The following is a 21,731-nucleotide window of genomic DNA, read 5'->3' on the forward strand; positions in this document are numbered from 1 at the left end:
TTTGTAATGATAATGACGGGAAGTGATAGTAGGGTGTTGTAATCATCACAAGGAGTGGTATATTTTATCAAAAATTGTTTCTTGGGGCTGCAGTGGTAAGACTGGCGTTTTCGTACATGAAGTAATCTACTGGGAAAGATATTCCGTGATCGGAAGTGATGTTGTAGCACCGAGATTGGTGTTGCAGCCACGGAAAATTGCTGATGTGGCAACAGGAAATGATGTGAGACGTTTGTAAAAACGGGAACTGTGCTGGAGCAATAGGAGTGGTGTTGCAGCAACAGAGAATGGTGTTGCAGCAACGGGAGTGGTGTTGCAGCAACGGGGAATGGTGTTGCAGCAACGGGAAATGATATCGCAGTAACAGGGAATGGTGTTGCAGCAACGGGGGTGGTGTTGCAGCAACGGGAAAATGGTGTTGCAGCAACAGGGAGATGGTGTTGCAGCAACAGGAGTTCCGAGTCTGCAAAATAGTTCCTTTGAAACTTTTGTTCTCAGCTACTTCCCAGGCCAAAATCTACAAAATACTGAAATGTAATATCGCCATCCTTGGCAAGATTTATTAGTTTCTAAAAAAAAAAGAATATCTAACCTAAAAAATTACATAAATAATAGAAACTCAAGTGCTTTGAGGGACAGCAAGTTCCCCTGGAAAAGAATACTATTTTATTGCCATGCAAGTGGCTTTAAAATCCTCTTTGGAAACCGGCCGCTGATATAACCGAAGTCGATAGCCATTCACTAACAGTGGTGTTCTGCTTCCATCAATTGTTAAAAGTCTAACTGTTCCATTTGGGAAGACAGTATCCACTTCGTACGGCCCTAACCATCTTGTTCTCAGCTTCCCTTGAAAATTCTCGAAACGTGAATCATAAAGTAGAGCCCAGTTACCTTTCTGGAACTGCTTTTGCTTGATGGTTCTTTCATGCCATCTGCTTCTTTGTTGTTGTATCATAGTTGTTTGATGGACGGCATCCAGTCTTTTCTCATCCAATTCCTGCAGCTGCTGCAACTTGGTTGTCTGTGCATCAGTTAAATCAAGGTTAACAACTAAGGCAGTTCTTAAGGTTTTAATCTCAAACTCTACAGGAAATATAGCATTCTTTCCAAAAACTAATTCATAGGGTGAAAAGCCTGTTGTATTTCTCCAAGTGGTTCTATAGGCCCAAAGAGCCTCGGGAAACCGCTGAAACCAGTCCCTTCTATTCTCCTTTATCGTTTTTGTTAAGATGGCTTCTATGACCTTGTTGGTGCTTTCCACCTGCCCATTTGCTTGGGGATGGTATGGTGTGGTCATCTTATGCTTGATATGATATTTTTGGAGCGTATCTTTGAAGCCATGAGAATTGAAAGGAGGTCCTCCATCAGTGACTAATTCTCTGGGTAGTCCAAATCTAACAAAGATTTCTTCAAATAAGAATGTTAGTACTGCTTCTTCATTAGCTTTAATGAGTGCTTTGGCCTCTACCCATTTAGTCATGTAATATGTGCATACTAAAATATAAACTCTTTGATTAGATGGAGGATTAATGGGACCTACGAAATCTAATGCCCATTTCTCAAAGGGTTCAAGAGTTACCTGGGGATTGAGTGGCATTTCATCCCTATGGTTGGGCTGGCCCATTCTTTGACAGCTGTCACAAGCCTTCACATATTTTCTAGCATCTTTAAAAAGTGATGGCCAGTAATAACCCATTCTAAGTACCTTGTGAGCTGTTCTTTTATCTGCAAAATGTCCTCCACAAGGACCATCGTGACAAGCTTTCAGTATATCATAAATCTCGTCTTCCCCAATGCATCTCCGGATTTCTTGATCTATTCCGGTGTGGAACAGACACCCGCTTATCCAGCTGTACCTAGCACTTTGTTGGATGATCTTTCTTCTTTCCCTGTGTGATAGGTGTGATGGTAATTTTCCTGCAACTAGATAATTGGCAATGTCTGCATACCAAGGTGAGTGAGCAGATACTGCAAATAAATACTCGTCAGGAAAAGAATCATCTACTGGAGCATTTTCATCAGTTTTTAAACGAGAAAGGAAATCAGCAACTACATTCTCTTTACCTGGCCTATCTACAATTGTGATGTCAAATTCCTGCAACAGTAATAACCATCTGGTGACTCGGGCATTTGTAACTGATTTATTCATTAAATACTTAATGGCCAAGTGATCAGTATGCACAAAGGTAGTGTAGCCAGTAATATAATGTCTAAATTTGTTAATAGCATAAATAACTGCTAGAAATTCCTTCTCGGTAACTGTGTAATTTAGCTCAGCTGGTGTCATGTTCTTGCTGATAAAATAGATGGCATAGGGGAGACTGTTTTCTTCCTGACCCAAGACAGCTCCAATTGCTATGTCTGAGGCATCAGAGGAGATGTGAAAGGGTAATGCCCAATCAGGTCCTCTCAAAATAGGAGCTGCGGACAACTGATGTTTAAGTTTATTGAATGCATTTTCACAATCATCAGTCCATTTGAATTCAGCATTTTTCATTAACAACACAAATAGAGGAGAAGCTATTTTGGAAAAATCTTTAATGAATCTTCTATAATATCCGGCATGTCCTAGAAAGCTTCTTACATCCGTTTGTGTTTTTGGGATAGGGAGGTTCTGAATTACCTGTATTTTAGCTGGATCGACTTGAATCCCTAAAAATGAAACAAAGTGACCCAACACAATACCTTGATTCATCATCATATGGCACTTTTCAGTGCTTAACGCAAGGTGTGCTTCTATACACCGCTTAAGTACTTTTTCAAGATTTTGCAGTGCATCCTCAAAGGTCACTCCATAGGGAGTAAAGTCATCCATAAAAATTTCCAATGAATCATTTAACATATCAGAAAAGATCCCTATTACCGCTCTTTGAAATGTTGCTGGAGCATTACACAGCCCAAATGGAAGTACTCTATAAGGAAAGGTTCCCCATGGGCTGGTAAATGTGGTTTTGTCCTGGTCCTGGGGTGCAATCTTGATCTGATTATATCCACTAAACCCATCCAAGAATGAAAAGAATTTCTTTCCTGCTAAATTATCCAATACCTGATCGATAAATGGTAAAGGGAAATGGTCTTTTTGGGTGGCTTTATTCAATGATCTGTAGTCCACACATACTCTCCATTTCCCATTTTTCTTTGGTACAATTACAAGTGGGGAAACCCACTCACTGTCAGATATGGGGTATATAAATCCTGCATTTAAGAGTTTTTGAAGTTCCTCCTTGACAATTTCTCTAAGGTTGGGGTTCATTCTTCGCTGGGGTTGACAGACTGGCCGGGATCCCTCCTTAATATAAATACGGTGAGTGCATAGTTCGGGGGAGATCCCTTTCATGTCTGTGTAGTCCCATGCAAATGCCTCTTTATTTTCTTGGAGTAACTTTATTAATTTATGTTTTTCATTATCAGTCAAATCAGGATTTATATTTAATGTTTTACCAGGTTCAATTTCGATTGTTGTACTTTTGGAAGGGCTGCCTACTGCTGTCTGAAATAAGTTTTCATCTTTCATGTTCTGCTGGGATTCAGATTCTAAGATTGTAGTGAAGTGATTATATGTTTCAGGGCTGACCGAAGAGGGTTCATAAATAAAGCTGCTGATTAATTCATCTTCGGTGGAGTCTTTAAAAGTCAAAGCTTGTCCAATAGTTAATATAGGTTGGGTCTCCTCATCCTCATAATCTACCCATACAGAATTGTCACTATTAATCATGGGTGTGGCATGAGGATAGAGGGTAAGCTGTTTAGTTTCCTGTCCATTAGAGATGGTCATTGATCCAGATCTACAGCTGATGAAAGCATCTGTTGTAGCCAACCAAGGTCTCCCTAGAATCAACGGATGACCCCCCAACTTTGTTTTAGTTTGTAACACCACAAAGTCAACCGGGTAATTCCAGGATTCTACAGAGATTATAAGGTCTTCAATGACCCCTTCAGGTTTAATCGTAGAACGGCCAGCTAACTCTAAGATAGTTGGAGTTTCCCTGATAAAGTTTTTTAGCTGGAGCAATTTTTCTGTTTCGAGTGTCATAATATTTATTGCGGCTCCTAAATCTACTAGGACTTTAGAGATAAAGGTTTTTCCGACCTGGACTGTTACTGTAAGGTGACCAGGGTCACCATACTTCACAGGATAATCTTTTTCAGTCATTAAGGCAGTTAATTCCCCCATCACATGAACTGTGAGGGGATCTTTAGCCTTCCTTCCAGGGTTTTTTATGCAAATGTCTCTAATAGTTCTAGCATAAATAGGAACATCCCTTAATGCTTGCAATAATGGGATTTTGACATACAAGTTCTGTAGCTCTCTTAAAAGGTTAAAGGTAGGTTGTTCAGGTGTTTTAGTGAGAGTCAGCCGTTCAGGGAATGGCAGATCTATTGTTTGATCATTATTGTTAGGTGCTGATTCTGCTGTTTCAGCATTATTGTTAGCTGGTTTCTCTTTTCTAGCCTCTTCTTTGTCAGAGTCAGTAATATCATATATAATGGGTTCAACAATTCTCCCTGAGCGAAGGTGAATATCATTACATTACAAGGGAGAGATAGGCTGATTTTGAATGTCAATAACTTGCAGGGCTTTATTATTATTTGGATTGGGGTTAGGTTGTACAGGCAGCTGTGGTCTCATTGCCTAGTTATTCGGAGGAGTATTAGATGGTAAGGAAAGAGACTGTTGTTGTTGAGGAAATGGTATCTGTTGGGCTGCCCAGTTTGGATTCCATTGATTAAAATACGGTTGCTGGGGAGCCCAAGGATTCCATATAGTAGGATCAGGAAAAGGAAGATTTGGTTGCTGCATAAGTGGAAAATTCATTGCAATAAAGGGTGGGTACTGCATTTGGTTCATGGGTGGGTAGTTTGTTTGAAAAGGAGAGTTATTATTCCAACGATTGAATGCTGTGTTAGAGCTCATACCTTGTCTTTGTGGCCATTGCCTCCTCTGTGTCATCAGGTACACTGCTTCAGCTTCTTCTTCGGTTGACTGCAGTGCTGCTTTGATTCCAGGCAGAGAGGGGCATTGCTGTGTTTCATGGTCCTTCTCGCAGATTGTGCAGATAGGTATCTTATCCAGTGGGCATTCTATGAGTGGATGTTTTTCTCTGCATTTGGAACAGAAAATTGCCAGAGCAGCTTCTGCTTCCGCCTGTTTCTTCTTAACCTGCAGAGCATCAATTTGTGAAGCAAAAGAACTTAGCATCTCAGTTTTAAATTCTTCCAATAAGTTACCTATTTCAGCTCTTGTTGCTCCTCCACTGGCTGACTTCTAAACTCTTGAATACACATTATCTCTGCTTTTTGATCTGCCTGCTGCTCCCCTTGAACATCTCATGCATAGATTAATAATTTCATCAAAGGGTTCTTTGGAAATGTCCCCTTTTCCAAGCATGTTCAACATGTCCAGGCAGTCATCTCTTACCCCTTTCAGCAATATGGTCTTCAAAATATCTTTAATCATATTAGGATGATCAGACCGCTGCAGATTATACTGTAATCTTTCCACGAAATCTTCCAAATTTTCATCCTCTTTCTGAACCATTTTAAACAATTCTTCCTTCCTTTCTCTTGTCTGGCAGTAGTCTTGATATTTGGCCAGAAATCCCTCTTTCATCTGGTCCCAGGTGGTGATTGCCTGAGCTCCTAAGCTCATAAACCACCTCAACGCATTTCCTTTTAGTGTTGCTGGAAACAATTTTAGCTTCTGATTAGGACTTATATAATCATAACTTCTACATAGTATGTCGAATTCAAAGAGGAATTCATCCGGGTCTTCAGAGGATAACCCATGAAAGTTGGGTAATGCCAAGAGTGGAATGTTTTTCATGGGGGTTGTTCCTCTCGGGAGCTCCCCAATAGGAAATTCCAGGGTGGAGAGTGAGTTTTCCCCTCTTCCTTCTGTTCTGTTATCCTCCATTGGTCTTTTTCCTGAATCACTTGCTTTATCTTCTGTGTCTTCTGTTTCTTCAGGTTCTTCTACCGGTTCCTCAGTGTATTCTGGTACTTCCAGCTTCCTTTCAGGTCCTATTACTTCCTCCGTCTGTCGGTCTGTTTGTGAGGAGTATTGGATCTGAGGTCTCCGGGAACTCGTCCTCTGTGATGTTTCGGCCTTTGAGATGATTTCGTCGATATAAGTCTTTCTTCCTCCTTTGCCGCCTGTGAAATTAGGTTTCTTGCGTCCTCTCATGCATCTGTTATTCTCAGAAAGAAATCATTAATGCTTTTAGAAATCTCTAGTTGCCTTCCCCGGCAACGGCGCCAAAATGTTGGCTAGTTGAATTGTTTATGGATTAAACATTCAAGTACCACATTAATTGTCAACCTGGGAAAGTCTTTTTATTACAAAGGCTACCGCGTACTGTATGTACTTACTCCTAAAAGCATTAAAAAGCTGTAGTATACGTAATCCTTACGCTAAGTTATCACTGTACTGTTAAAATGAAAGTAATTAATTAAGATTACAAATCTGAAAAGTGAAATGATGGATGCTCTGTTGGCAGAAGATCAGGACCCTATCCTCCAGGTGAGGACGTTCAACACCTGCCTCTGTAACCAGATTGCTAACACACACTGCACTCAAATTCACCGGTGAAATATCCTTGCACAACTTCAAGCAATGAATGAAACAGAGTACTAGCAAAGCGGAAATACCAGAGGTAATGCTACAGAATCCAAACAGAGTACCAGCGGAAAGAAACTATCACACACTTACACACTTTAACAGAAAAGTAAATGGGTGAATCTTGTGAGGAAGGTGGGCCCAGTCCCTCTCACAAGATTCCCCAGAACACGAAGATGAGATTAAGTGCTCAGAACGATTCTTTATTCATCTGCCAAAAGACTCAAGTACAATAAAGTTCAGACTTGCTGATGTCTCTCAAAATCTCCCTTACAGATTACACATTAACCCCCTTCTAATGTAGATGTCTCCTCTTTATAGAGGAGACATCTATTACAATAGATCATTACAGTTCATTCAGTCAACTCATTTGATCAAAAATAAAAGTTACAGATCGCTGTTACAATAGTATAACAATATATTCTTTCTTAAGTTCTGGCTGTTACACAGCTGGTAACTGTCTTCGACCATCTTCTTGGGATCTTCACATTCCTTTGTCGTTTCCCCATGTTGTTCCTGATTTAAGCAGTGGTAACTGTGTTCTACCCGCTTTAGATAACTGTAGATCGTGCCGCATCAGCGTTCTTCAGATAGTAGCCGGTTGTTATTTCCAGCTGTTGCAAAATAGCCCGCTTTAGATGGTTGCTGTTGATGACTGTAGCAACTGCGTAGTTGCTGCTTCTGGTGTTGCAGCAACTGCGTAGTTGCTGTTTCTGGTGTTGCAGCAACTGTGTAGTTGCTGTTTCTGGTGTCACAGCAACTATAACTTATAATTCCTGCAGGCTTAAGACAATTTAATCAGCTTTTCCAAGATAAATATAAAGATACTCACGAATATGCTATGAACGATTAAACATATAGATATGCGGAAAGTCACTTCGTACCTTGGGGTGATAAGTCATTATGTAATCAAAAGCTTACAACTTATGACTGAAAAGGATAATATTAAGGCAAAAATATGAGGTCAAAATAGGTCAATTCTGAGTCCTAACAGCGAAGACTCGAAGGAGGAGGCAATTTGATAATAGCTTCAACCTTTGAGGGATCGACGTGGATGCCGACTTTCGAAACAACAAACCCTAGTAATCGACCTGTTTCTATACAGAAAACACACTTGTGTGGATTCAACCTAATTCGATAATGCCTACACCTCATAAAGGTTGTTCGTAAATGGATGAGATGATCAGCTAGATGTAATGAATGAGCAGGTAAATCATCGAGATAGGGTTGCACAATGTGCTTGATGTCATGAAACACGTAAGACATGGCTCTTTGAAAAGTTTCCCCGACGTTCTTGAGCCCAAAAGGTAATTTGCAATAAGAAAATGTCCCCCATGGACAAACGAAAGCCATTTTTGTTTGATCAGCAGGTAGAATATTTATTTGATTGTATCCGGAAAAACCATCCATGAAGGAGAATATTTCACTGCCGGCACAATCATCAATGATTTGATCGATATAGGGAGTTGGGTAATTGTCTTTTGGACAGGCTCGATTAATGTCCCTATAATCGATACATATTCTTATTGTCCCTTGCTTTTTGTTAACAGGAACAATATTCGATACCCAATCCGTTAACGGAATTGGATAAATGAAACCTACTTTGAGTAATTTTTCAACTTCTGCTAAATTAATAGCAGCAGCTTTTCGCGGGTGCATCTGACGCAAACGTTGTCGGACGGGTTTAGCATTCGGGTAAGTTTTTATTTTGTGAACAACAATTGTTGGTTCAATTCCTGGCATTTCCTCATATGACCAGGCAAACACGTCGTGAAATTCTTGAAATAGGGCCTTATATGTTTGAATTTCATCTTCCGTAAAAGTGGCACCTATATGAATGTTTTCAACAATTCCAGGCTTAACCAAAATATCAATAGGAATAGTTCGAGAAATGTTTTCCCAATTTAACTCTGAGTCAGGATTTTTCATTGGATTCTGAGGTTCCTTGACATATTCAGTCGTAAAAATAGATGACAAATCATTTTCAAAACGATCAATCTCAGGTAAAAACGAAGATCTATGATGAATATCTTCCCATGGTAAATCATCGACACATAGGATTTCACGAATTTACTCATCAGTGTGAACAAGTTCGAAAAATGTTGTTGAATCCCAGTTTGATGTTGAAAGTGATTCCTCATGGACCACATTCATTAAGTCAATTTTGGTTGAAGAAGGGTCGGAAAACGACTGCATGGCTTGATACGCAATTTCATATGGACTCAAAGGCATAACATCACCAAATGAGTCTATCTCAGATTCGGAAGGTACGATCCAAGGATCGTCATAAGCAATAGTGTCTGACGAAATCATATGAATGGTTGTAGTAGAAGACGATGCGTTGATAGGAGGAAAAGGAAAAGTTCCTAGTAAACCAGAATCTTTAACTAGTCCTACTCCAACATCCTTATATGGGATAGTTGTTTTGCCGACATGCTGAATACTTTCAGAAGAGGCTGGGTCGGATGAAAAGTAATTCAGCTGGTCTATAGTTACGATCTTTCCATTATGAAGGAACTTTATAAGCCGAAAGACCGATGAAACGACAGTTGTCATAGCGTAAGACCAACTAAGACCCACGAGAAGGTTGTAATCTAGAGGGGCATCAACCACCTCCACATCTAGATTAACAGTTTTTCCTTCAACCCCTTTAGGTAAATCCTGTAGAATGCCAAAAGGATGAAACCCACGGCCATCAAAGGCCTTTAGAATTGTCGGAGATGATTTAGCGTAGGAGAACCAAGCGATTTCCAACACTATATCGACATAATACACGTTGAGGCTCCCTCATCAATCACAGTCCTATAACAAGGTCTATTTTTTACTAAAATTGGGATCTGGAAAGCCATTTGATGAGGTGAGCGTGGTGTATTATTTTCTAGATCGAAAATTATAAGGTTCGAGTCCTGAACGTCAACAACTCCTATAGCCTACAATAGCAATTTACGCTGTGCTGGGCATGATTGTAACACTTCCAAAGCCGACATTGCTGAAGGTGAAATAGCCAAATCTTCAACAATGTTATAGTTCTAAGCCGCTCTGGCATGTGGATTGAAAGCTAACTTTCGAAGTATACCCTTGGCGAGCAGTTTGATTACTAAGTCTGGGTTAGGTTTCTCGATCTGTAGTGGATCAGAACCGGGAGTTGAAGTTGATGGGTTCGAATGAGAAGATTCTGCTTCTTTACCATCAACAAGACTTTTACTTCCATAATCATGTGATCAAGTCACAATCCTAACATGGGACATCATCATTATGGGTTCTTCAGAGGCATTTGAGGAAGAACCTATCATCTTACTGTCTTGACTAGGAAAAGGATCCTTCAAAACAGCAGGCGTTTGGGAACCTTTGACAATTTTCGCAACCTCTGCATGATGAGGGCAGTATCTTGTAAAATGCTCTTCATCACAAATGAGACAAGGATAACGAGGTTTGTGTTTCTCATCAGTCGATTCTTTTTTTTTGGTTTCTCTTTCGAATTTTTGTCTGTTTTATTTTTCTTCTTACCGCCGGATTTTGATTTGGCTGTAGATGACTCTACAACATGAATATCGGTGGAGATTTCTACAGAAGAATCTCCTGTCGGGGAATCTAGTAAAGTTATGATAGGAGAAGAATTCTTGGAAGATTTATTCTTACTTTTGGTATTAACTGTACCAATCATACCATCAGCAGCATGAGACCCTAAAGGAGCTGCAATTATTTGATTTTGTTTAGGAAGGTCGGGGATTTTCTCGTGTAATGTACCTGACTGCGTATAAACTAAGTCAAGGTACTGAGCTTGAGAAATTACTTGCTCTTTAGTAACGACTCCTGCCTTAGCTACATCCTCAGTGATCTTCGGTAATAAATACTTTACAAACCATTCAGCTAAGATCTGATCCGGAATAAAAACTTTCACTAAATGCCATCGACGTCTCCATTCATGAATGTGATCTGAAATGTAAGTGGACATTGACTGCTTTAATGAAGTTAATAATTCTGTGCCATTGTCATATTTGACTGGCAACTGAAAATGAGTTAAAAACGAAGTAGCTAGCTAACTAAAGTTATAAAAAGTGGCTCGTGGTAACTCAATGTATCACTTGGCTGCAAGACCAATTAGAGTGTGCTGGAAAAGCCTTAAACGGATTGAATCATCTGAAATGGAATTAGACGCACACCAGAGGTGATAAGTCATCACATGGTTCGACGGGTCCTCTCATGATTTGCCTTCAAACTTAGGAATATCACTAGGCAACTTATTCGGCATTGGCGGCCAAAACGGAAGATAGTTAATTGGATCGTTTGTAAGGCGCGACAAGTCAGGCAAGTCCAAAGTTGCAATAAATGGTAACTGACGATTAGGGTCCCTGAAACCCTGGGTCATGAGACCAACCCCAGGAGGAGGATATCTAGGATAACTAGGAATTGGAATTGCATTTGGGATATTATATCCTCCCGGAAAACCAAGATTAACCAGACCGTACTGGGGTTGTTGAGGTTGCTGATATGTATATCCAGGGTACGGTTGATACTGATAGACTGGTTGCTGCACAGCAGGACTGAGTTGGTATTGTCCCTGGTACAGTTGATAAGTAAATTGAGGTTGACTTGTGACAATCGTACTTGGACCAGGTTGTCCTACAGGCATTTGAACCGAAGTCTGAATTGTGGATCCAGACTGAGGTAAAGATGTCTAAGGAGTTGATGCGGGAACAGTAGAAACAGGAGCTGTCAATACAAACAAATCAAAAGAAGAGCTTTTTGTCTTTTCCAATACACTCAAAAACGAGACAACTAGTTATGCTCACGAAAATTTCCCTTTTCTTTCAAACACTCAAATACTACAAAAACAAACTTTTTCAAGAGAGATTTTTTATTATTTTTTATAAGAAAACTAAGGACTAATTTGTCCAGAATCACAAATCAGTCTAAAAACAACCAATTTTCGTTTTCTTTTCTAAAAATTAAATCCAAAACTTTTAATCACAAGTCCTTTCGAAGTTTCGCAAAGAGAAAAAACAAGATGGATTCCTCAACAAAGGCAGATTTTGCAAACGGTCAGACTCATAAGAAGGCCAGTAAAAACCAAGGTGATTTGAGGCTTCTAAGCTCTGAGCTACTACAAGACCAAAATGAAAATCAAGCCCGGCAACCAAAACTTCTAGGACTTTCGCCTAAACCCTAATGCCAATGGAATTAACCTAAGAAAAGTTCCTGACAAGTCACGTGCAGATCTGGGCAGAGGATAAAAACACCTAAACAAATCTTTTAAGCTGACTGAAAGAGAAAATCTTAATTTTTTCAAAATTTTGACAGGGTCCGCAGGCCCGCAGTGCACACAAGTGTGGGACCGCTCTGTGTGTAAAGCAAAAGTGAAAATAGGTCCACACTGTGTTACAAGCAGAGGATGCGGTCCTCTCCCAAAAGTATGAAAAAACAAAAAAAATTCAAGATTAACTAAACCTACCCAATTCCACACACAACAAGCCAAAAACAGAAACAAAAACATAGTTTCTCAAGTCAAAGTAAAAGCAAATCAAAAAATCAAGTCCCCAGTGGAGTCGCCATTTTGTCACACGGAATGAGTCGTTCTTGCGGACAAGACCGACCTCCCTAGTATCTAATGATATCTAGCGACAAGCAAACCAATCAACTTCTATCTTTCTCTAAATATGCAACTTATAAATAAAGGAAAACAAGTGTTTTAGGCCTACCTTGGATCCAATGCAAGTTTGTGGAAGCCTTGCTCCGTTGATCCAAATGAGCTCCCTTGTAGAGAATCTGCAAACAAAAACAAGCACACAAATTAAATAACACCTGAAAAGCCAATATAATAAAGCATACTTATCATGATGATCAAGGAATTCATGAAACAAATCACATACGACAATTTGTTGAGAAAAATGAATCTGATTGTATTAATTTAAATCAAAGAAGAACTTTACAACCTGTGCCTTGATGTTGTACAAGCTCCTCCCAGGGTCCAGTAAGAAGTCTCCTCTACTTTGACAAGTTTCACTCTCTTCCCAATGAAGCCAAAAGGTATGTGATCTCTCCTCTCAAGCTTAACTAGGAAGTCCCAATTCCACCAGCATTTACCCTAAAAAATGTTTAGCTTCTAACCTCCTTAGTTACCAGCCCAATGCCTTAATTTATAGTGAAATGGAGGGAAGTTACTAGGTCCACCTTCAAAGGGATAAAGCCCTCCTTCAAAGGGATAGCTCCTCTCATCAAGGGATTCACTCCTTCACTTTTTGGATGCATGAACCACCTAGGAGCGAACCATCCACGTCAAGATTCCTTCTAGAATCATCTAGAATTAACCCAAAGTGAGTTTTTAAGAATAAACTTTCGCCTTTTTTACTTTCACAGGGGTTCGCACCCACTCCTTTAGAGACAGAGCGGGCAGGTACACAGGTAACAAGTACAGGGGGTGCGGGACCGTAGGCAAAAGTGAGAGAAAGTGCAGAGATTTATTGATTTTTAAGGTCTTTCTCTCATTTTCAAAGCTTGACATGAAGAGCTGAGGTTTGAGACTTGCGTAGGAGGACAGTATGAATGATGATAGACCCATACTGACTGCAAATAGTCATGGTGACAATATTTTGTGTAACAGTAACAGATAGGGGTCATACCATATTTTCGAGAGTTCCCTCAACCCGAGGAGCCCTCTATCTGAATTCCTCACCCTGGGAGCTCAAACAACGAGGAAGAGTTGGCTCAGTGTCCTTGATTAGTGCTGCTCTCATCATTCTCAAATACGGTATCAACTTGTATCAATAGCAGTTGTTTCCTGTTCATATAGGACATCAAATCAAATATCATGTCAGAACATAAATAATCATATAAATCTTAAAAGGATACCATAATCATCCTCCCTCTCAAGGAGGTGCCAACCACAAGCCTGAGCTTGTTTCGAATAGTTGCATTGTCTTAATATATGAGAGTATCTTGATCCCAACTATAAATAAGGGACTTTCTGCCAATCATATCTCACTCCATGTCATCACAATGTATCCATGTTATATCCAGATCATGATCAAACAAATCTCTAAGGAGCTTCCTCATCCTGCCTCACAACTAGCCATGCTAGCAACATTGTACTCATCCTCAATCATACTATGGACCTCTCATCCAAGATATCATGGTAGATATCAAACTAAAGCAACATCCAAATGTACTTAACAATACTATCTATCAACAACAATAAATCCATGTCACATATCATAGGAGAAATATCTCAACCTCAAAAATAGAATATCTCATGTAGATATTTCAAAGGATTCTTGGTGGAAACTCTATGTGAATGAAGTGGCTCACTCATGAATTTATTCAGGTTCTATGCCATCATATATAGATATAAATGGATGTTCAAAATGGAACATAAATTGTTCAATTAAGAGTCAGATGCCATGTCAAGTTCAACAACATATTTGAACTTCAAATCGAAGTATCCAAGGATTTAAATTTTCATTATTCGAGAACATTTTTCAATAGAATTTCAATATAGAATTTCTTTTCCAAATTCAAGGAATTGATTCATCATGCCATGATACATCATTTCGAGATTTAGAAGCTATCTCCCTTTGATTTAGATCATCAAAGGCTCATCACCTGTCAAGAGTAGACCATCAGGACGTAATACGAAAACCATAACCAAAATCAAAGTTATACCTTGGAAATCATTATTAGATAAATGTCAAATAAAGACATATCTGGATCAAGGAGCTTGGTTCATGCAATTCTCTAAGCATAATGCCTTGTTAATCCGTCATAATCAACCTTACATAAATCAATGTTGTACCATCACATCATCAAAGTCAGCTCATCAAAGCTTAGAGGTTAGATCACAACCATTATCAAATTCATTATTATCACAATATCAATACTTTCAACCGGGTGACAGGGAGAGCTCATATCAAATCATGACTTCATTTATTATTATGCCAACAAGTTGTCATAAACCATGCATTATCAATATGAACTTTATCAAGTGATTCTCATAATCATAATAGAAGTCATTTCTATCACTAGGTGCAAATGCATACACCAAGGATGATTCATGCAGGTTCCATGTTCACGATAAATCATAACTATCAATACCTAAACCATTTTTCTAGGAATAAGGAGGCCAATTTCCAAATACCCACATAGCATTAACATCAGGGAAAATCAACAATTGTCAGATCAAATCATTAGACATCAGGGAAAATCCAAATTTGCTATCATAGAGAGATCTATAGTCAAAGCATATCTCAATCATCAATTCAAAGTTATTGTTAGGCATCATGACAACACGCTTTTCATCTATATCAATCAGCCAAATCATGCCAACCTCTTGTAGCAAAAACATAGTGACATATCTATATGTATGTCTCGGTCACCTACAAACACAAGTTCAGTCTACATGTTCATGTTATGGAAAACATTCAAGCTTTTCCTATTTCCAGATCTTGTTATCTGCATTGTATCTGTGGAACTGACATCTTCTAGGTGACCATCTGATTTCATGCACAATACTTCATTTTTATGTGATCAACAATTTAACTCAAGAACTTTAGAAATCAGATTACAGTGGAAGAATATGTCAGAGATACATTTCTTCAGAGTTTAGGCAGCTTCAGAAAGCTTCAGATGATGGTCAACTATATTCAAACCCCTAGATGCTCCCTTCAGGTTAGCATGGGAGCATATTTAGCTACCTAGATGCTACCTGGGCCTTAGCATGCATGCATCCAGGGACGAGATTTCTCAGTTTTGTGCTTGCATCTAGAACAAAAACCCTAATTTTTGTATTCAGGCTTCTTGTTGGAAATAATACTGAGAGGGGGGTGAATCAATATTGTCAGATCAATAATTTTATTTCCCAAACAGATTTATATACGCTACTTCAACTAAGTGAACTAGCGTGTACACGTCACTGTACTTAAAGAAACCATCGTATATGTAGAGAACTTTTCATTTAGCCAAGTTATCATGCGTTGAACTTTAACCAGTATATCAAAGATTTATTATATAGTGTAGTAAAAGCATAATAAAGCATCACACATAAGCAACACACATGAACATCAAGATATAAGGTGGAAACCCAATGTGGGTAAAAACCACCTGCTGTTGTCGTCTCTGTCTTCTTTTAATAATAAGAAAATATATTTACAATCTGGTACTGGTGCAGACTCATACCAGTACGCAGGCTTCTACCTGCAGAAGGTTACAACCTTCTCTCATTCTCTAGCTTCTACTAGAAGGGAGCTACAACCCCATAGCTCTTGTACTAGCCGATATATTTACTAGTACGTAGGCGGTGACCTACAGAAGGCTACAACATTCTTTCTTCCTCCAAGGATCACGTTTCATAAATTTTCAGACTGGATCCATCAACAACATCATAACTACAATACAATCATCAAATACATCTGCATCAACCAATCACTGAAACTCAATCCTCACTTTCTGAATCAAACAACAACTGAATCAATCAATCACTTTGACAACCCATCGTCACTGTAGCAGAAAATCGCCATCAATTTGATTATTCAGAACACTGTCACTAGAATACAGTCTCCAGAACCCAGAGCAGAACCCAGAATTCTGCAACAGCAAACATAAGCAATTGAAACATACTTCATAAGGTATACGCTACTTCCATGTTTCGAACCAGCGTGTATATGCACTTTTATCAAAATCCAACCAACGTACACATTTGCAAATATTAATTCATAATTTTGCAGCTATTCCGGACTTCAATTATACCTAGATCATAATATTTACAGAATAACGCATGCATCAGTATTCAAATCTAGACTATATATGATAAAACCACATAATGATAATTCATTTCAAGCCTTAATATCCCAATTAGATCTTATCCTTCATCAACCGCTAAGGTTCATCCTTGGTTTAGATCAAGCACAACACCATAAGCCAATAACCTGCATACTAGATCTCACACTTCATCAGATATTCGATACTTGCACACTTAGCCTAATGATCTTCTCCTCCTTATATAGTTTTAGGCCTTTATCAATACCATGGACCAAAACCACTTAGGACCAATACCTTGGACCAAATACCTAGGGTCAATACCTCAGACCAAATACCTTGGATCAAAATACCTTGGACCAAATAACTCGGACCAAAAACTTAGTTTTCCAAGATATATGTGCTTTTCCTTCTGTGAAAGTGCGTGTGTGCGTATATGCTACTTATGTTAAATGAACCTGCATGTATACGCAGCTTGGTCAAGGTGAACCTGCGTATACCTTCTTTCTTCATTCTTTGTAGTCTGATCTGTAATTCTTTGCTCTTGACATGCTATATTGTGATCTTTCATCTGAGTGAGTTGCCATCAAGGACAACACCTGTATCATAACGACAACAATCTCCCCCTTTGGTCTTGATGGAAACAACAACACCAAGTCACTCTCCCCCTTTGACATCAAGAGCAAAGGGTGGTCCAAGTTAATTTCTCCCTTTGAAATACATTATGTTGGTTATGCTCCCCCTGAGTACATGCTGAATTCTCTGATTGAGATCCCCTTTTGTACATGCTGAGATGTACTGAAACCGTCCATGCTCCCCCTGAGCACAAGCAAAGTCTGCAAAAATATTTTCTAAAAGAATAACATGACTCTATAACTCAACTATGTGAGGATGACCTTCCTATCACCAATGACTCATACATACATCCATCTCCCAACCAAGTGGGGATATACCAAATTTGACTCATCCACCCAACCAAGTGGGGATATACCAATTGTTTATACATGACAAAAAACAAGAAATATTACATCATCCATCCCATGTAAAGTGGGGATACAAAGTACATCATTTGTCCAAGAGGACTCATTCAAATGTATGGGAAGACATATCACACCCTAGACTTTTACATGACTTGAGAAACAAATGGTATAAATATCTGAAGCCATAGCTGGCCTCAGTAACCATAATGCCAACAATGTTAAAAGTACGTGAAGGCAAATGCTCCCCCTGAATCATTGCTACCCATATCAGAGCCTGCACTACTGTTTTTCTTGACTGAAAAACATATACGCTCCTTGACCCTGAAAACCCGCGTGTGTAAGCGACTATACTTCATGAAACACGCGTATAAAAACCTTCTCTGAAAAATTTGATTTAATAGCAGGATGATGCAACAACTACTCCCAGCTTTTGTCTGAGATATTCAAATGTCTCTCTGGGCAGTGGTTTAGTGAATATATTAGTAACATGTTTTGGAGGGAACATATTCCAATTTGAATTTTTGTTCAAGCACTTGTTCACATCGAAAATGGTATTAAATGGGTATGTGCTTGGTCTTGGAGTGCAAGATTGGATTCTTTGAAATATTGATGGCACTTGTATTATCACATAGAATGGAGATGGGTGGAGTACATGTGATCTGAATGTCTTGCAATGTTTGCATCATCCAAAGTAGTTGTGTGCAGCAAGATGCAACAGCCACATATTCTGCTTCAGCTGTAGATAACACAATTGAAATTTGTTTCTTGTTGAACCAAGACACTAACCTAGAACCCATATAGAATGCACCACCACTAGTGATTTTTATGTCATCAACACTTCTTGCCCAATTTGCATTTCTATATGCATGAAGAGTAAGATCTGTATCTCTAGGATACCATAAACCAAAGTTCTATGTTCCTTGAAGATATTTGAAAATTCTTTTGACTGCCTGAAGGTGTGATTCCTTTGGATTTGCTTGAAATCTTCCAACTATTCCTACTGCATGCATGATGTCAGGTCGGGTACCTATTAGATAAAGCAGACTTCCAATCATGGATTTGTAAGTTGGTTGATATACTGCTATTGATTCATCATTTGAGCTGAGACTACATCTTGTTACCATTGGGGTACACACAGGGTTAGAATCTTCCATGCCATACCTTTTCAAGATCTATTTGAGATATTTGGTTTGTGAAAGAAAAATACCATCTTTATTTTGTTGAACTTCTAGACCAAGAAAATAGGTAAGTTCACCAAGCAAGGACATTTCAAATTCTTGTTGCATTACTAAAGCAAAATTCTGACTCATGGATTCTTCATTGCTACCAAAAATGATATCATCAACATAAAAAACATTTATTAGCAATTTATCAGTGTCAATCTTTGTATATAGATTGTTATCTGCTGACCCTTTTGAAAAACCCTGTTGGTGTAGATATTTGTCAAGGCGGTAATACCAAGCCCTTGGAGCCTGTTTCAGACCATAGAGAGCCTTTTTGAGTCTGCATACAAGTTTTGCATCATTTCCGAGAATGAATCCTTCTATTTGTTCAATATAAACTTCTTCTTCTAAATCTCCATTAAGGAAAGCAGATTTTACATCCATTTGGTATAATTTGAATTTCTGAAAGCTAGAAAGAGCAAGAAACATCCTTATGGCTTCAAGTCTAGCAACAGGTGCAAAAGTTTCTTCAAAATCTATACCTTCTTGTTGAGCATACCCTTTATAAACAAGTCTGGCCTTGTTTCTAATAACTTCTCCATTTTCATTCAGCTTGTTTTTGAATATCCATTTAGTTCCTATAATATTTTTATCATGAGGTCTAGGAACTAATTCCCAACTATTATTGTTTTCAATTGCTCCGGTTCTTCATTCATGACCTTGACCCAACATTCATCTTTGCATGCTTCATTTACATTTTGAGGTTAGGTGGTGGATAGTAATGCTAGATAGCTTGATGTTTCTGTAATAGCTCTTCTTGTCTGTACACCTACCACTTTTTCCCCTAAAATTTGAGTTTCTGGATGATTTTTCTGAACATACCTAGACGGAGTCTTTTCTTCTACCGTTATCTCTTCCTTTGGTGCTTCATTGGTTTCTTCTTCAGAATCATTGTGATTTGATGTGGGAAAATACTCCCCATCTTCTTCATTGTCATAATCTTCTGTTTTTGTCTATTTTGGATTTTTGCATGCTTCATTAACTACAACATCAATACTTTCAACAATTTTCCCAAGTCTTTTATTATAACATTTATACCCTTTACTTTGGGAAGAGTAACCAAGAAGAATACCTTCATTTTCTCCGGGATCAAACTTACCAAGTTTTTCATCATTCCTTTTGATATAACATTTGCTTCCAAAAACTTTAAAGTATTTTACAGTAAGAGTCTTATCATACCAAAGTTCATGTGGAGTTTGAGTGCTATTTACCCGAACATTTGCTTGGTTGAGAATAGTTACAGCGGTGAATGCAGCTTCACCCCAGAAGGTTGCAGGAGTTCCAAATTCATCTAGCATAGCTCGAGCCATTTGTTGAACAGTTATGTTCATTCTTTCTACCACTCCATTTTTCTGAGGAGTCCTTGCGGTGGAGAATTTCCTTTTTATTCCATGTTGTTCACAAAAGTCAAAGAATTCATCCGATGTAAATTCCTGTCCTCAATCAGATTTGAGAAATTTGATTTTTCGATCTGATTCATTTTCAACCAAAGCTTTGAATGCTTGGAACTTTTCAAATGCTTCATCTTTATGCTTTAGCAGACCTATCCAACACATTCTGGAAAAATCATCAATGAACAAGATAAAGTTTTCTTCTCCACGAGGTGACTTCTTCCGTGATGGTCCACATAAATCAATATGGACAAGTTCAAGAGGCTTACTAGCTGACCCTTCTTTTTCAATGAAGTGAGCTCTGGTTTTCTTACCGAATTGACATGGTTTTCATATTTTATTTTCAAGGATTTTGATATCTAGAAGATCGCGAACATCCTTGAATCTACATGCTTTTCTTATTTGAGAAAAGCTTAGATGTCCCAATCTTCTATGCCACAACCAATTTTCATCATTTTTACTTAGATAGCATTGTTGTTGTCCTCCCTTGAGTATGTATAAGTTGTTTTGATTTCTTGTACCTTTGATCATGGTCTCCCTTGTATCAAGCTCATGAAAAACACATCCATTTGATCGAAACACCACTTCATTTCCTTGATCACACATTTGACTAACACTCAATAGGTTATGCTTTAAACTGTTTACATCCATAACATTTCCAGCTTTAACCTTTTCTTTCAAGAAAACAGATCCTTTACCTTTTATGACAGCAGGAGTGTCGTTTCCAAATGAGACATTCTTTTCCTTTTCTAAGGCATTATATGAGTGAAATTTTTCTTTGTCACTTGTCATGTGTTTTGAGCATCCACTGTCAATGTACCACCGATTTTCTTGTCCTTTTGCATACAAGGATATACCACATCTTTCTGTTTGAGATTCTTTCCTTCTCCATATCTTGGGATTCAATGGAGTTTGCTCCTTTTGAGATGTTTTCCAAAATTTGCTTCTGCATTCAGATTCTTCATGACCAAAGTTATTACGATTGAGCATTCTATTTCATTTTCAAGAAGAGAAAAGTTATTATAGGAAATTTTGTTGACCCCTGTTACATTCGTTTGATTTCGTGCTTCTCTAGTCATGATGGTTTTATAAGCAACACATTGAACAGCTTTGCGTCCAAAATTATGACATGAAAAACATTGCCCATTAAAGAAGTTCCTGCGACTATTGAATCTATTAACCTGGTGATTGTAGTTTCTATTGATATTCATCTTTGGTGCAAATTGAGTATGATTTACCTCAGGTTGGTTGTGGCTTCTATTCATCCTTGGAATAAATTGAGTCTGATTTACCTAGTGATCTACTTTATGCCTTTGCTGACGATTGTCATATTGTTCACTGGTCTTTGCTGCATCAAGATAGCTTTTAGTGGAGGTTGACGACTTCTGTGATTGAGATGCTTCTTTAGTATATCCAAGACCTGTCTTTATCACGTTTCACTTTGATAATTTCATTTAAGGTTTCTGATCTTTTATCAAATCTAAGATTGAGAGATTTTGTTTTCTGGAGATCCTTTCTTAGACCCACAATTTCAAATTCTAGTTTTTCATTGTGTTTTTCTTTTTTCAGCAAGTTGGTATGTCAAGGTATCTATAATCAACAGTTTTTGAGTTTAGAGATTTCTTCATGAAGGTCATCTTCTTCTAAAGCATCCCAAAAATTATCATCGTCATAAGCCATTAGAAGTCTATAGTCATTACTATTTTTATCTTCATCACTATTTAACAAACCATCGCTATCTTCATGAGTATAGTAACTCTTTTTATTTACAACT

Source organism: Pinus tabuliformis, chromosome Q (assembly GCF_031772625.1).
Source record: "Pinus tabuliformis cultivar Carrire ecotype Pingquan chromosome Q, CPIR1, whole genome shotgun sequence".
Classification (NCBI taxonomy): domain Eukaryota; kingdom Viridiplantae; phylum Streptophyta; class Pinopsida; order Pinales; family Pinaceae; genus Pinus; species Pinus tabuliformis.